Source organism: Cupressus sempervirens, chromosome 8 (genome assembly GCF_028749045.1).
Source record: "Cupressus sempervirens isolate cs-2001-9-10 chromosome 8, ASM2874904v1, whole genome shotgun sequence".
NCBI classification, from domain to species: Eukaryota; Viridiplantae; Streptophyta; class Pinopsida; order Cupressales; family Cupressaceae; genus Cupressus; species Cupressus sempervirens.
This window is the reverse complement of record NC_143125.1, coordinates 144,824,988-144,841,192: the sequence shown is the minus strand read 5'-3', so window position 1 is coordinate 144,841,192 and position 16,205 is coordinate 144,824,988.

The following is a 16,205-nucleotide window of genomic DNA, read 5'->3' as shown; positions in this document are numbered from 1 at the left end:
ATCAAGGAATGGGAGAACTACTAGTTTGTAGCAAGCGAGAAGGATGAAATTTAGGAGGTGGTGAGGGTAGTAGAAAAAGAGTTACTGTTCCACCAGCCAACATAGAAACTGATGCCAACACAAATGCAGGGAGATTTCCACCTCCAAATAGTGATCCCATGGTCCACTTCCTATAGACACAATAATCTAAAGAAGCAATACAATAAGCTGCATAGAAGATCTGACAGAAAAATTGGGTGGAAGAGAAGAAATTATATGTGACAAACAATTTAAGCATTTATCTGTGGAATGAAAATTGAAAGATTAAGAACTCCCATAGATATTCCTGAAATGACAAAAGAAAATTTTAAATGATTATGCCTTTCTTCATTTGAAAATATGATGTTGACTTCAATCAGGGTATAAACACATAGTTGTATCAATTTTTATCAATAAAATACCATGATAAATCAATGAGATAGAAAACTTCTACAAGTTCACTACCCAATCAAAAGACCAAGGAAACCTAATAATTAAAGTAACTAAAATTATAAACTATGTAGCATGAAGCAATAGAATGAAATTAAAATAATCTAAAACTAAATCTTCAAAGCATTAAAAGGTCAGAAAAGATATTAAGATTTTATTTATAGCCAATCTTGTGAAAAGGCCAGTTCATATATTTAGAGCATACTTAAACAGATCCAAGAAAATTTTTCCTATGGAGAACAAAACAAATATGACATTAAAAGCACACTATAAACATTACATGTAAAATGTGATTGCATTGTCAAACAAATATCTGATATACAGTAAACTGCCTCATTTACCTTTCTATGACAATCTCAAAACCATGGGTTTCTTTCTTTTTAAAACTTTCCAGAGAGAATTTTACCAATTCCAATACTGTTTTGAGATTCTTTGGGCATAAAAAGTGCAGATAATCTACATGCGGCAAGATTTTTCTGCCATCTACCTTGGTTCAAATATATTTTTTATAGTAATCAATCATTGAATTGTGATCTTCTTAACTTACTGAAGAGAAATGAAATGTGTGAAGGTTGTGTCAATCTATTTGATAAACAAGTGGCTCTCAGATGTGTTTACTTTGGCTTCACCAACGCAGGCCAGATTTGAGTTTATTTACTTTGGCTCCACCAATGCAGGCCAAATTTGAGACTCAGTAGGGAGAATATTGCTTGTAGTGTAAGAAATCATACAAATCTTCTGGTCCTGACACGGTAACAATGAAATTAGGGTGCGAAAAAGAGATCTTTTTAGTTTGACATAATGGAGCCCATGTTGGTCAAAATTTTGACCAACATGGGCTCATTATAAAACCACGTTCATTTTCATCAAAATTTCAACCAACACAAGCATGTATTTCAAAAAAAAGATATGTTTCCTTGCATATTCTGACCAATTTGACCTCATTTTATTAGATGGTCAAAAATTTTGGTCTAAAAATGGGGTCAAATGTACTAGTGGGGTCCTAAGACCCTTATCATCATGTGTGTTATGCTCCAATGGGTTGAATTTCAACCCATTACATGATAAAATATGTTCCTATGGGTCCTAATACCCTAGGGCCATACATGTTGTGTTCCATTGGGTCAAAAGGGGCCATCAAATACCCTATGACCCCTTTTGGCCCATTACATGACAACATATGTTCCTAGGGGTGAACATATGTTGCAATGTAATGGGTTGAAAGGGACATAGGATACTCTATCAACCCTTTTGACCCATTGGAACACAACATATATGCCTATAAGGGTCCTAGGACCCCTAGGAACATATGTTATTATGTATTAGGTCGAAAGGGGTCATAAGATACTCCATAACCCCTTTCTACCCATTGAAATGCAAGATGTATGTTCCTAGGCATCTTTTGACCATCAGGAAGATATGTTGTCATATAATGGGTCAAAATGGGTCATAGGGTATCCAATGACCCATTCAGACTCATTGGAACACATGTATGTCCCTAGTGAGACCCCTAGGAACATACATCATCATATAGTTTATTAACTTAGGTTACTAATATACATAATATATTATAATAATATATATGATATATAATTAGGGTATCCAATGACCCATTTGGACTCATTGGAACACATTTATGTCCCTAGGGGGACCCCTAGGAACATACAACATCATATAGTTTATTAACTTAGGTTAGTAATATATATAATATATAATAATATATATGATATATAATTATATAATTATATGTAATAAGTAATAACTATATATAAAATAATTATATAATAAATAATATTTTTATTTATAATAAGTACTAACTATATAAGAAATAATTATATAATAAATTATTATTAGTATTTAATACTATATAATAAATTTTAATAACTATATATAATAATTGGTCCCCCTCAATTATGCTATAGCTATATTATACTAGGACTTCATATAACTTAAAAATTGGTCACCAATACCTTTACATTTGAATTTGGCACCATGATTTGGGAACATAGATCAAGTGCCCATTCCCAAATTGGATACCCGCTCTCAAATCAGATACTCTATTAGGCAAGGTGTTACATTTTTGGATTGGTGCCAAGATAGGTGAGAAAAAAGTCAAAGTGCATTTTGAAACACTTTTAGGCATTTCAAAACTAGATGTTTTTCATATTGCCACTTTTTGGGACACCGTGATCTTGCACATACCTTAATTCTTTTAATTTTCTAGTTTTACTCTACCTATGGTTATTCCATGTTTAGTTTACATTCTAAGTAAACATGTTTGGTTACCAAACTGACAAGCTATTCTTAGCAACCATAAATCTACCTTAGATCTATGGCTTTCACTTTGTCATTTTGTGAAAGTTTTGTCTCTTTATTTTATGTGACAATGCAATCTTTTAAAAACTTTTTGGTGGGACCAAAGGAATGCAATAATCCTCACAATTAATCTCAGCCTTGAGATACTATAAAGATCAATGCTTCTCACTTTTTCATTGAAAAAACATGTGCACACTTTAACAATTGTGACATAGCAACATATTAATGCATGGACAATGTGGACCCATAGAAAACTCTTAGAAAATATTGTCATCATATGCCAACTATCATGCCATGATTAGTTCTCAACTCAGGGAAAGCATAGTTCTTGGTTATTTACTAATCATTGATCAAATTGAAGATCCAAAGATGTTGCATTCTCACTATTGGGAAGATCTCAAGAATTAAGAAATTTGAGAATATGAGAAGCTTCCATGTGTTCCTGTGGGTCCCAAAATGATGGAGAAGTATGCAAAATTTTCAAGCATTGATTATAAACAAGATCAATGATCATCGCATTGTCATGAGTTCAAGTTGCATCATATTTAAAAGGTGCAACAAAGAGACCTTTCGACATGTGTCTAATGGGACCACCTAAGTACAATAATGTTGATATAGAACACAAACCATCAAATAAAAGAGGAATCTATGGTAGTCACTAAATTGCTAAAGGAAAGTGAAAGGTGTTTAATGAAAGTGATTGTGCAATGTGATGACACATGGAAATGATGGAACCCAATGAGCTTTAAGCTTCAAAAGAAATGATGTCATCATAAAGAACCAAGTGGCATGTCCTAATTCACTTTTAATTCACCAAATTTAGTATTAAGGTTTTTTTCCCAACCGTTGAATCAAAGAATGATCAATGAATGTCACCATGTAACTATGAAAAGATGCTCAAGTTTTAAGGCTTGCGACAAAGTGAGGAATCATGTGTAACCCTAGGGCCTAGCATTATGACATATGATGTAGGAGAATCCTAGGCTGACATGTTACCCTACTCATTTGTGTTCATTCTTCTAGTTGTTGTTAAGTTACAGTCATTGCTAAGTTGTAGCAATTATTGAGTGCTAGTAATTTTGAAGTATAATCCAAGTTGAAGTTATCCCATGTCATGTTAACACTTAGGTTGGCATGTTATCCCACCTCACTCTATAATGTGTGTTGAGTTCCAAAGTGTGTGTTGAGCTATCCTTCATGTTTTGAGTTATCTAGTGTGTACTGAGTGATCCTTCAAGTGCCAAGTTATCCTGTTGATGCTGAGTGTCAGCATTTTGGATGAGTTCTCTACTTTTTTGATGGGAGTTGGCTTGTGAGATTTATTTTGATCATGACATTTATAATAAGATTTTGTCTTAGAATATGTTTATACCATTTTAGGGTTGGCCTTTTTATTTTGTAATGTTATAGAATGTTCCATAAGCTATTTTGGCAAGCATAAATAGGGTGTTTAGTCTTAGAATTACGGTAGAATGAGAAGGTTAAAAAGTTTGTGGCATATGTATCTAGAAGTGCAAATTTGAAGCTATATCTTGGATCTTGAATGTATTTTTTATCCATCCATAACCCATAAGACCTTATAGCTAGTCATGTATGTTGATCATTTGATGAATCAATAAAAAAATATTGTTATCTATCTCTATGGTGTCGTTCTCTTTATGTGTTTGCTTCTACTGTGTTAACTCTACAATGTTGGTTTAGATTGTTGGGTGTGCCTTTGGCCCTAGTTCTTCTTTCCCTCCTTGACTTAGTTGGTATTAGAGCTTGAGGTTGATCCTTGTGGAGATTGGATCATGTAGAACCCTATTTTAGATTTGGTTGTAGGGTTGCAAATCTATAGATTTGACCTATAACTTGTAGAGGGTTATGATCTTGCAAGAACTTGATTTGTAAAGATAGTTCGAGGTAGAGAAAATGTTGACAATGTCATATTGGATACATTGAGACAAATTTCACCCAGATTAGATGTTGTGGAGACAACCCAGAAGAGATGAGTGCATCTTAATGATGTGAGTGATGATGAAGCAATGGCACCAAACCCTAATCTAGAATCAGAAGAAGATCAAGATGAGGAAATATTGTTGAGAGTATTTTCTAGGGCACATTCGAAGCCTACTATATAAGTTGTTCCTCATGATGGAAAATTGGAAAACAATTTTTTGTTTGATTGGATCTTTGATATGGAAAAGTTCTTTGAGTATGAAAACATTCATGATAATAAGAAGGTGAAACTTGTTCTTACTAGGCTGAAAGGTCATGCTTCACTATGGTGGGAGCATTTGCAAACTAAAAGACGAAGGAGAGGAAAGGAAAAGATTAGAACTTGGGAGAAAATGGTGAACAATGTAAAGAAAAAATTTCTCCCTACTGATTACCAAGTTAGCTTGCTAAGAAAGATACAAAATTTGAGACAAAGAGACATGATTGTGAAAGAGTATACTGAGGAATTCTATAGATTGGAAATCAAAGTTGGACATGTGGATGATTATGTTGAGAAAATTGCAAGATATTTAAATGGATTGAGATCTAGAATTCAAGATTAAATAAGTTTTGTGAAGTTGGAAAGTGTGGAAGAAGCATATCAATATGCCTTGAAAACTGAGGAGATCTTGACAAAAAAGCATGAATAAAGACAAAGAGGTAGAGGTGGTAGTTTCTAGAGAGGTAGAATTAGATCTTATGGTGAAGGTGGTAGATTTGATAATTTTGTGTAGGATAAAGGAAAATTTGAATGGAAGAATTATGACAAAGACAAGATTGAGTGGAAAGGTGGTAGTTCTTACTTAGGAGATACTGGTTCTTACCGAGGAATAGGTAATTCTTATTCTAGAGGTGGTTTCCATGGTAATTATTTTAAATGTAGTAAAGATGGGCATAGATATTTTGAATCTAGATCCTTTGAAAGTGGGCAAGGTAATAGAAATTTTGTGATTCAAGGGGACATTAAGAGTTCAGTGAGTGGACTTGAGTCTAGAGAAAATATGATGGTGTGAAGAACCTTTTGTAACAAGGGAAGTGATGAGGAACCTATCCTTAGAAGAAGTATTTTCAAGACCACATGTAAGATGGCTGGAAAATGTTGCAAGGTGATCATTGAAAATGGAAGTTCTACAAATTTCGCATTAGACGAGCTAGTTACAAATTTACAATTGTAGAGGCTAACACATCCTAAACCCTATCATATTTTTAATGGATCAAAGGTGAGCATAAGACATTGGTAAGTGAGCAATGGATTGTGAAGTTCAATATTGGATATTACTTTGATGAAGTGTTGTGTGATATTATGCCTATGGATTATTGTCATATTTTGTTGGGTAGGCCTTGGCAATATGAGAGATATGCTATACATGATGGAAGATTGAATCAATATACTCTTTGGGTGAATGTGAAGAAGCAAATATTGTTGCCTTTGTTTGAAAGTCTAGATGAGGTTAATTTTACTACCATTCAAGTTTTCATGGTTAATGGAAAACAATTTGAAAAATAAGTAGAGACGAATCAAGCCTATTTTTTCATTAATTCCTAGAGGACCAAGTTTGGGTTGTAATGGCCAAGTGATAGCTGAAGCTGATAATGACCAAGTGACAATAGATAGTGGTAGCCAAGTACCAGAAGAAATTATAGCATTACTAAATGAGTATAAAGAGATTGTTCCTAAGGATATTCTTGATGGTTTTCTACCAGTAAGAAATATAAGTCATTGTATGGATCTGATTCTAGGAGCTAGTTTTCTGAACAAAGCACCATATAGATTGACACCTATAGAGAATGAAGAACTTAATAAACAAGTGCATGAATTGCTGCAGAAAGGTTCAATCAAAGAAATTTTGAGTCTATGCATTGTACCTACTATATTAGCACCTAAAAAGAATGGAGAATGGAGAATGTGTACTGATCCTAGAGCTATTAACAAGATCACAGTGAAATATAGGTTTCTTATGCCAAGGATGGATGACATAATGGATTGTTTGAGTGGAGAAATGTATTTTACCAAGATTGATTTGAAGAGTAGCTATCATTGTATTAGAATCAAGAAAGGTGATGAATGGAAGACTACTTTTAAGATAAAAGATAGTTTATATGGATGGTTGGTTATGCCTTTTCATTTGACTAATGCACTTAGTACTTTCATCAGGCTGATGAATGAAGTTTTGTAAAGATTTTTTGGTAAATTTTTCTTGTTTATTTGGATGACATTATGATATTCAATAAGACTAAGGAAGAACATCTTGAGCATGTTAGACAAGTATTGCAAAGATTGAAAGAGGAGAATTTGATGATTAGTTTGAAAAAAAATTCTTTTATGTAAGAGGAGATTGTGTATTTGGGATTTTTAATTTCAGCTAATGGTTTGAGAATGGATCTTGAGAAGGTTAAAACAATTTTGGAATGACCTACACCTAAAAATGTGGGTGAGGTAAGATCATTTCATGGTTTGGCTAGTTTTTACAGGAAGTTTATAAATAATTTCAAAGTTGTTTGTAATGCTATGACTAAGCAATGATAGGAGATAAAAAAGAATTCAAGTGGACACATGGAGCTAATAAGAGTTTTGAGACTTTGAAGAAAAAGGTTGTTGAGTTACCTATATTGGCTTTGCCTAATTTCAATAAGGTATTTCAAGTTGAATGTGATGCAAGTGGTAGTGCAATAGGAGCTGTATTGAGTCAAGAAGGTAAGTTTGTTGCTTTCTTTAGTGAGAAATTGAATGATGCTAAAAAAAAGTATTTGGTGTATGATCAAGAGTTTTATGCTATTGTTCAAGCTTTGAAGAAGTTGAGACATTATTTGATTCCTAAGGAGTTTGAGTTGTATACTAATCATAAAGCTTTATAGTACTTGGGAAGTCAACATAAAATGAATTAGAGACATATGAAGTGGGTTGAGTATTTGTAGAGTTTTACATTTGTGATTAAGCATAAGAGTGGAGTTATAAATAGAGTTGTTTATGCATTAAGCAAAAGACATTTTTTTTTACTAAGATGAAGGTTGAAATTCTTGGTTTTGATAAAATGAAAGAGTTGTATGATACTAATCCTAATTTTTTTGAGGTGTGGAGAGAGTGTAGAGCACCATATCTAATAGATCACATCAGTAAGTATGAAGGATATTTCATTCAAGAAGGTATGTTTTTCAAAAGTATTCAATTGTGTATTTCTAGAAGTTATATAAGGTTGGATCTAATTAAGGAAAAGCATAGTGGTGGATTTGCTAGACATTTTGGAATTGATAGGACATTGAGTTTTCTAAAGATGAAGTATTATTGGCCATAGATGTATAAGGATGTTTAGAAATTTGTGAAGATTTGTGGAGTTTGTGAAGTTTCAAAGGGAGTAAGTCAAAATACTGGATTGTATACACCTTTTTGTATTCCTAAGAACCTTGGAGTGACATCAGTATGGATTTTGTTCTTGGATTGCCTAAAATAGCAAAGTGGTATGATTTTATATTTGTTGTTCTGGATAGATTTTCTAAAATGGCTCATTTTATACCATGTAAGAAGACTTCAAATGTTGAGCATGTTGTTGAAATTTTCTCCAAAGAAATTGTTAGATTGCATGGATTACCAAGAAGTATTATTTTTAATAGAGATAGTAAATTTGTTGGTTATTTTTAGAGAACTTTCTGGAAGAAGATGGGTAATGATTTGAAATTTAGTTGTACATTCCATCGATAGATTGATGTACATATAGAGGTTGTGAATAGAAGCTTGGGTAATTTGCTAAGATGTTTAGTTGGAGATGAAACACATAATTGGGAGATGGTATTGGCACAAGCTAAGTTTGCATGTAATAATTCTGTGAATAGAAGTATAGGGAAGTCACCTTTTGAGATTGTTACTAGAATGAAGCCTAGAGGAGTATCAAATTTAAGAGATGTTGCTAATGAAGAAAAGAGAAGTATTTTAGGAGAAGAATTTGCTAATTTTATGGAGTCTTTACATTAAAAAAAGTGAAGCTAAAGTTGGTGATGAGGTGATGGTTGTGAATAGAAGCTTGGGTAATTTTTCGATAAGTCTAGAAGACATCATGTTTTTAAAGCTAGTGATGAGGTGTTGGTTAATTTGAAGAAGGGAAGATTTATGGTTGGAGAATACAATAAGATAAAGATGAATAATTTTGGACCTTATAAGATCTTGAAGAATTTTGAAAGTGGAAATGCTTATGAAGTTGAGTTACCTGATGACATAGATATATCTCCTATATTCAATATTGTTGATCTGTATAAGTATCACGAGCCAAATGATGAATTTGTTGTACCTGATGATTATCCTAAGAAGCAGATTGAAGTACTGGAACAAATATTGGATTAGAGAGTTGATAAAAGCACAAGAGGAAAAGACTACAATGAATTTTTGGTGAAGTGGAAGAACAAAATAGTTGAAGATGCTACATGGATTTCTCAATCTAAGTTGGATTCAGCTCAGGTTGTGACATTTGCATGATTCAAGAGAATCATTTCTTTCTACCTTGGTTGTCTGATGGAAAAGAATCCTGGGTTGACGCGTTATCTTGCTCATTTTTTTTCATTTTTCTAATTGTTTCCAAGTTACAATCATTGCCGAGTTGCGACAATTGCCAAGTGCCAATAATTTTGCAGTATAAGTCAAGTTGAACTTATCCCATGTTATGTTAACACTCAGGTTAGCACGTTATCCCATCTCACTCTGCAATGTGTGCTGAGTTCCACACTCTGTGCCAAGCTATCCTTCATGAGCCAAGTTATCCAGTGTGTGCTAAGTTATCCTATTGATACTGAGTGTGAGCATTTTGGATGAGTTTTCTACATTTTTTATGGGAGCTTACTTGCGGGATTTATTTTGATCATGACATTTATAATAAGATCTTGTCTTAGAATGTATGCAGACCATTTTAGGATCGGCCTTTCTATTTTGTAATGTTCTAGAATATTCTTTAAGCTATTTTGGCAAGTATCGATAGGGTATTTAGGCTTAGAGTTAGGCCAGAATGGGAAGGTTAGAAAGTTTGTGGCATATGTGTCTGGAAGTGTGAATTTGAAGTTGGATCTTGGATCTTGAATGTATTTTGTAGTTGGCCATAACCCAGAAGGCCTTATAGCTAGGCATGTATTCTGATTATTTGATGAATCAATAAAACAATATTGTTCTCTCTCTCTATGGTGTTGTTCTCTTTGTGTGTTTGCTTCCATGTGTTAACTCTGTGTGGTTGATTTGAATTGTTGGGTGTGCCTTTGGCCCTAGTTCTTCTTTCCCTCTTTGCATCAACATATCAAAAAGTATAAATCATGACCATCCCATATCCAATAGATCAATGGATGTCACATTATCACAAAATAAACATGGAGGGTGGTTAACCAAAGAGAAGATGTGAAAAAGTGACATGTGTCCTCAGTGATCATATTACATAAAAGAAATACTAAGAAACTACTCGTGATTTATTAATTGTTCAATCAATAGATGATCAATGGTGGTCACTATTTTACTAATTCAAGATGCAAAAGATTTAACAAAAGTGACAAAGAAAGGAGCCACCATGTATCCCACTAGATGAAAAGATGATGCAGTATCGAATTTGAATCACAAGGTTTGTCAAATTCCTTTCAAATCAACTACCATTTTCTAAATTTTATTTTGTTTCATTTACAATTCAACCATTGAAGATATTAATGGTTAATCAAGACACCCCTCGTGTGAATAAATTTAGTATAAAGGATGTAGCTTATTCTGCATTTGGCATAATGTAATACAGAGAAGACAGAGCTTGAATTCCTCAGTTTTCAAATTGCAAGTGATCTGACTAAAGTGGTTTTTCTCATAATTAGAATTGTGCAAGGAGTGTTGGTAGGTACTTGAATATTGTTGTAGATAATTTTTTTGTTAAAAATTTATAAGAAAATAGAAAAATGGATTACCAACATAGGAAAGTTCATGATTATTTTCTCAAACAACTTCCTGCCTCAACAAATAAAATTGCAAATAAAAAGGAATTGATCTCAAAAATTTGTAGGCTAAAAATTGAAGAAGGTTTTTACAATAGAGGCAACTAGTTATGAGGTGTAGAGATATCTATAAGAGGGTTAGAATTATTCAAAAGATGATTTTCATAGAGAAACCATGATACACCAAACAACAATATTTGGAAGTTTGTGTTGACATATCAATCAAGTTTGTTATTAGTGACACACACTTATTCAAATTCAGTATAGCTACCGAGCCCATTGAATAGTTTATAGTGATTTCCATGTAATTCAATAGCCATCGAGTTATACAGTTGCTACCAAGTCTTTTGGACTAATCCTAGAGGTTATTGAGTAGATTCAGTTAGTGTAAAGTCTAGCAGTTCAAACTGAGTATTTCAGTATACATTGAGTTTATCAGTGGTTACCAAGCATTGTAGTATCTACCAAGTTAGTAGTTCATGTGATGTGAAGCTAGTGTTAACTAAGCTACTTCATGATAACCAAGTGATTTAGTGTTTATCGAGTTGTGCAATATCTACTGAGTCACCAATGTAGACTAAGTTCAAGACTATTTGAAAGTGATCAATATGGACTGAGCTTCTATGTCTACCAAGAACATGATGATGTTGAGTAGTGACAGTGGATGTTGAGTATCAGAACCTCACTAGTTTAGTCTTCAAAACATGAGTATCTTCATGTGGGCCAACTTTGTAATATTTGTGTTAACTTGTGTCATGGCCAACTTTTTCATTTTGTAATTTGGATTGGTATATATATGTAATGTATTGTATCATATCCAATGTGAATGTGAAAGAGCAAGAAAGAGTGGGAATGCAAATGTGTGAGCATATGTATTGTAATTTGGATGCAAAAATTTCAAGTTATGAATAGAATAGATAAAGAATTATAAAGGCCATGTTAGTATAAGGAGTAGCAGTGACAAATCTATCACAAAAAGGTGATCAGTACACTAAGGAATCTCTATCAACAAACTCAATCGAAATCAGAGATCTACTGCTTCATTCTAATAGGTGAACTAGTCAAAATCCTTTAACAAGTTAGACCTAACGATCTTTTATAAATCTCTTTATTGAGTGCATACTTTATTGTATGTTTGTAAATCCTCTCACAAGGTGGACCTAGTAGTCCTATTTGCTCCTAATAGGATAGATCATTAGAAATGATCAATGTAAGTCTTAATAGGCCAACTTTATGTTGCAGTACTAAAGTTTGTGGGTATCATCCACACCCTAGTTTTACTTTCTATTTGGAAGGTTTCTAGGTCACCAAATCTTTGTGTTCAAGTGTTATGGATGATTTCATGTTTTCAGTTTCTCATGCATGCAATTAGATTAGATGTGATGAATTTAATGCTAATTGATCTTTATTGGATTAAGAATTGGAATTGTTAAAGTTTTAGAAGTTATCGATTCACCCCTCCCCTCTCTATTAACTTAGCATAGCCTTAAATATTTACAAAATTTGGTATCATAACTTTTTGGTTCTCAGGAGAAAGTTTAATAGCTTCAGCAAGTTTGGTTGTGACTACTACTAATACATCAAATGTCTAGTCTCTCTTTACACCAACTCAACTTAGCATATCATTGACAGAAGTGACTTCCACTTCATCCACCAAGCTGCAGACTCCTTCTTCATCTACCAAGTTGAGTTCTTCAATATTGAATTCTCCAATTTTGACTTCTTCAGTTTTGAGTACATCCATGGTAAGCTCTCTAGTTTTGTCTACTTCAGTTTTGGATTCTACAATTTTGGCTTCATCAATTTTGGATTCTTCAAGTATCTCTATAAGTATTCCATCAATCAATATAGTATCATTTTTTACTAAAAGCCCAAGTATTTCCACTAATGTTTCCATTATGGGTACAAAACAAATAAGTGCAAGGACTGTTAAGCCTAAGGTTCAACCAAGTAAAAAAAATTTGAAAGGAAAGGAGATAGAGGAAGATATAGATTTGGATGAGGAAATAGTAATTCTCAAATGGGATATTTATAATCTCTCTATAGACCAAATGCACATATTTGGTGAACTCCTCCAAAAAAAGGCCAAGCAACAAAGATTGAGAGAGGAAAAAGATAGAGAGTACAAGATAATAGATGATGCCAAGAATATCTTGACCAAGGAAATTGGAATTGAGGTTGATTCTTCTCAACCTATTTTGTTTCAGCTTGGAGAGGCAGTCCAAAAGTTCAATGAGGACACTGAAGGTCAAGATAAGCTAGCTAAAAAGGCTGAAAGTAAATTCAATAATAAAGTGTTGGAGCTTATTGCTCAGCCAATATCCATTTATCAAGTTGAGCTTTCAACAATTTTGGTCAATCTTGAGGTGTCATATTCAAATGTTCCATCACTTTTTGGGAAACTATGTGATGTCACTAAGTATAAAAAGGAAGTAAAGGACAAATTGTCCAAAATTGATATAGATCTTAAAGCAAGTGCTCAATAGCTACAACTTGACCCTAGTTCAAGCTCTGCATATTTCAAGAAGATCAAATTTTTGTCAAACTTGCAAGCTAGATTGTTAAGAGAAGAAGCAAGGATCTATTCAACATTGGTTGATATACAAATTATGATCTTTCCAATCATGGATGCTATATAGAAACACATTGTATATTCAAAGACTCTGATCCATCATAACAACTTCTCTATTGCAAATCACATTATTGAACTATTAGTAGAAGTACATATTATAATTCATACATGCAAGGTCTTACAAGAAAATTGGGATAAAACCTTGGCAATCAACCTCAAGGAACACTCTAAATTCTTACCTCATTTTTGTGTCTCTAGCTAAATATGTTAGAATAAATCTTTGGCATTACTATTAGAAAGGGGGAGAAAAGTTACAAGGGGAGATATGTTATTATATGGTAGATATAAGAGAAAAGTTATATGTACATAATGGAACACATAGTATGGGGGAGAAATATGCTATGGTGCAAAACTACTCTACAAAGATCAATTTTGAAAAATCTCAAAAATATACTGAGCTTGTATCACATGGTGATGAATACAAGCTATTCAGTTTTGGGCTAATAAGTGTTTTTGTTACTAATTCCAAAGGGGGAGATTGTTGACATTTCAATCAAGTTTTTTATTAGTGACACACACATATTTAGATTATGTATAGCTACTAAGCTCATTGAACAATTTATAATGCTTGTCATGTAATTTAGTAGCCACCAAGTTCTATGGTTGCTACCAATTCTTTTGGACTAATCCCAAAGGTTACCGAGAAAATTCAATTAGTGTGAAGTCTAGCAATTCAAATTAAGTATTTTAGTAAACACCAAGTTTATCAATGGTTATTGAGCATTGCAGTATCTACTAATTTCTTAGTTCATATGATGTGAAGCTAGTGTTAACTGAGCTACTTCATGGTAACCAAGTGATTTAGTGTTTATCGAGTTACACAATATCTACCAAGTCACTAGTGTAGACTGAGTTCAAGACTACTTGAAAGTAATTAGTATGGATCGAGCTTTTGCATAACAATGTCGAGAAGTAATAGTGGATGTTGAGTATTAGAACCTCACCAAGTCAGTCTTCAAAACCTGAGTATCTTCATGTGGGCTGACTTTAATATTTTTTTTAACTTGTGTCATGGTCGAATTTTTAACTTTGTAATTTGAATTGGTATATATATGTAATGTATTGTATCATATCCAATGTGTATGTGAAAGAGAAAGAAAGAGGGAGAATGTGAATGTGTGAGCATATGTATTCTAATGTGGATGTGAAAAGTTCAAGTTATGAATATAGCAGATAAAGAATTATAAATACCATGTTAGTATAAGGAGTAGCAATGACAAATCTATCATAGAAAGGTGATTAGTACACTAAGGAATCTCTATCAATTAACTCAGTTGCAAATCAGATATCTATTGCTTCATCCTAATAGGTGAACTAGTCAAAATCTTTTAACAAGGTAGACCTAACTATCTTTTATAAATCTCTTTACAGAGTGCATACTTCATTGTGTGTTTTTAAATCCTCTCACAAGGTGGACCTAGCAATCCTATTTTCTCCTAATAGGGAAGATCATTAGAAGTGATCAATGTAAGCCTTAACAAGCCAACTTTATGTTGCAGTACTAAATTTTGTGGGTATCATTCCCACCCCAATTTTAATTTCTATTTGGAAGGTTTCTAGGTCACCAAATATTTGTGTTCAAGTGTTATGGATGCTTTCATGTTTTTAGTTTCTCATGCATGCAATTAGATCAGATGTGATGAATTAAGTGCTAATTGATTTATTGGATTAAGAATTGGAATTGTTAAAGTTTTAGAAGTTACTAATTCACCCCTCCCCTCTCAATAACTTAGCATAGTCTTGAATATTTCCAACACTTTGATGTTGGAAAATTGGTTGTGCCAATAATTTTAATGGATGTTGACCTATTGAATGCAGTGGCCAAGAGATATGACCCCATTTTTTGGATAGTGAAGAACCACTCTAGGGATAATTTTTTTAATACCATAGAAAAAGAGATTAGATAAGTTTTTATGTTGAACCCCAATATCACTCTACATAAGAAGATGACCTTCATCATGATTTGTAGGTGGAGTAAGATGCAAAAAGGGTATATTTGTGATCAGGGGCCCTACAAGAGTATTTTTTTAAGGTAGACCATCTAACATTTGTAACACCCTCTAGCCCCAAGCCCCTCTTGGAAAAATATTTTAACCCTAGGGTACAAGCTTTATACGTTTCCTTCTGTAAAGTTTTTGGCATGGATGAACAAGAGCATGTCCAAGCACCCCTAGCTTTTATGATGGCACAAATACTGTAATATGGAATGAGTTTCATCTTTGATTTTTTTTCCATGTAACTAAGGAGATGCAAAATTGTTTGATTGGCATTAGCAAGGGTAAATTAGAACAACCCTTCACATAGTACTCTTTTCTCATGTACATGTGTTTGTTCAAAAGTGTTTCTCTCTTTAGAAAAGACATGAAACTAGAATGAGAAAATGATGGAGACAAATTACTAGTTCATTATGGATCTCAAGCATGACTTGGGAAGTTACTGAAGCTAGTTTTGTCTTATTGATAGATACTTTTCTTCAAAGCTGAGGACGTTGTTAGTTCAAGAGAACCATCAAATTCCTAAACCACTAATGGAGCTAATCAGACCTAAAAATCATACTAAAGGTCTGAAGGTCACTCATAATTGGGGAGATATCATCCCATATTCTATCTTCAAAGTGTACAAGTTCCAACAGAAGCCATATGTCCTACCCTACCAAGTACCCTTAAAGGTTGGAGTTGCTAAATTTTATGGAAAATTGGAGGGCTTGAAGAGAAATAATTGGTGCAAAGATCTAGGGGGGTTTTTTTCCAAATTTCACAGCTGCCCACAATTTTTTGATAACCAAGGGAGGATGGAGACACTTGGGTAAGTTCTTAGATAAGTATCAGATGACCCAATCTCATCCTAGATATATAGATCTAGAAGGATT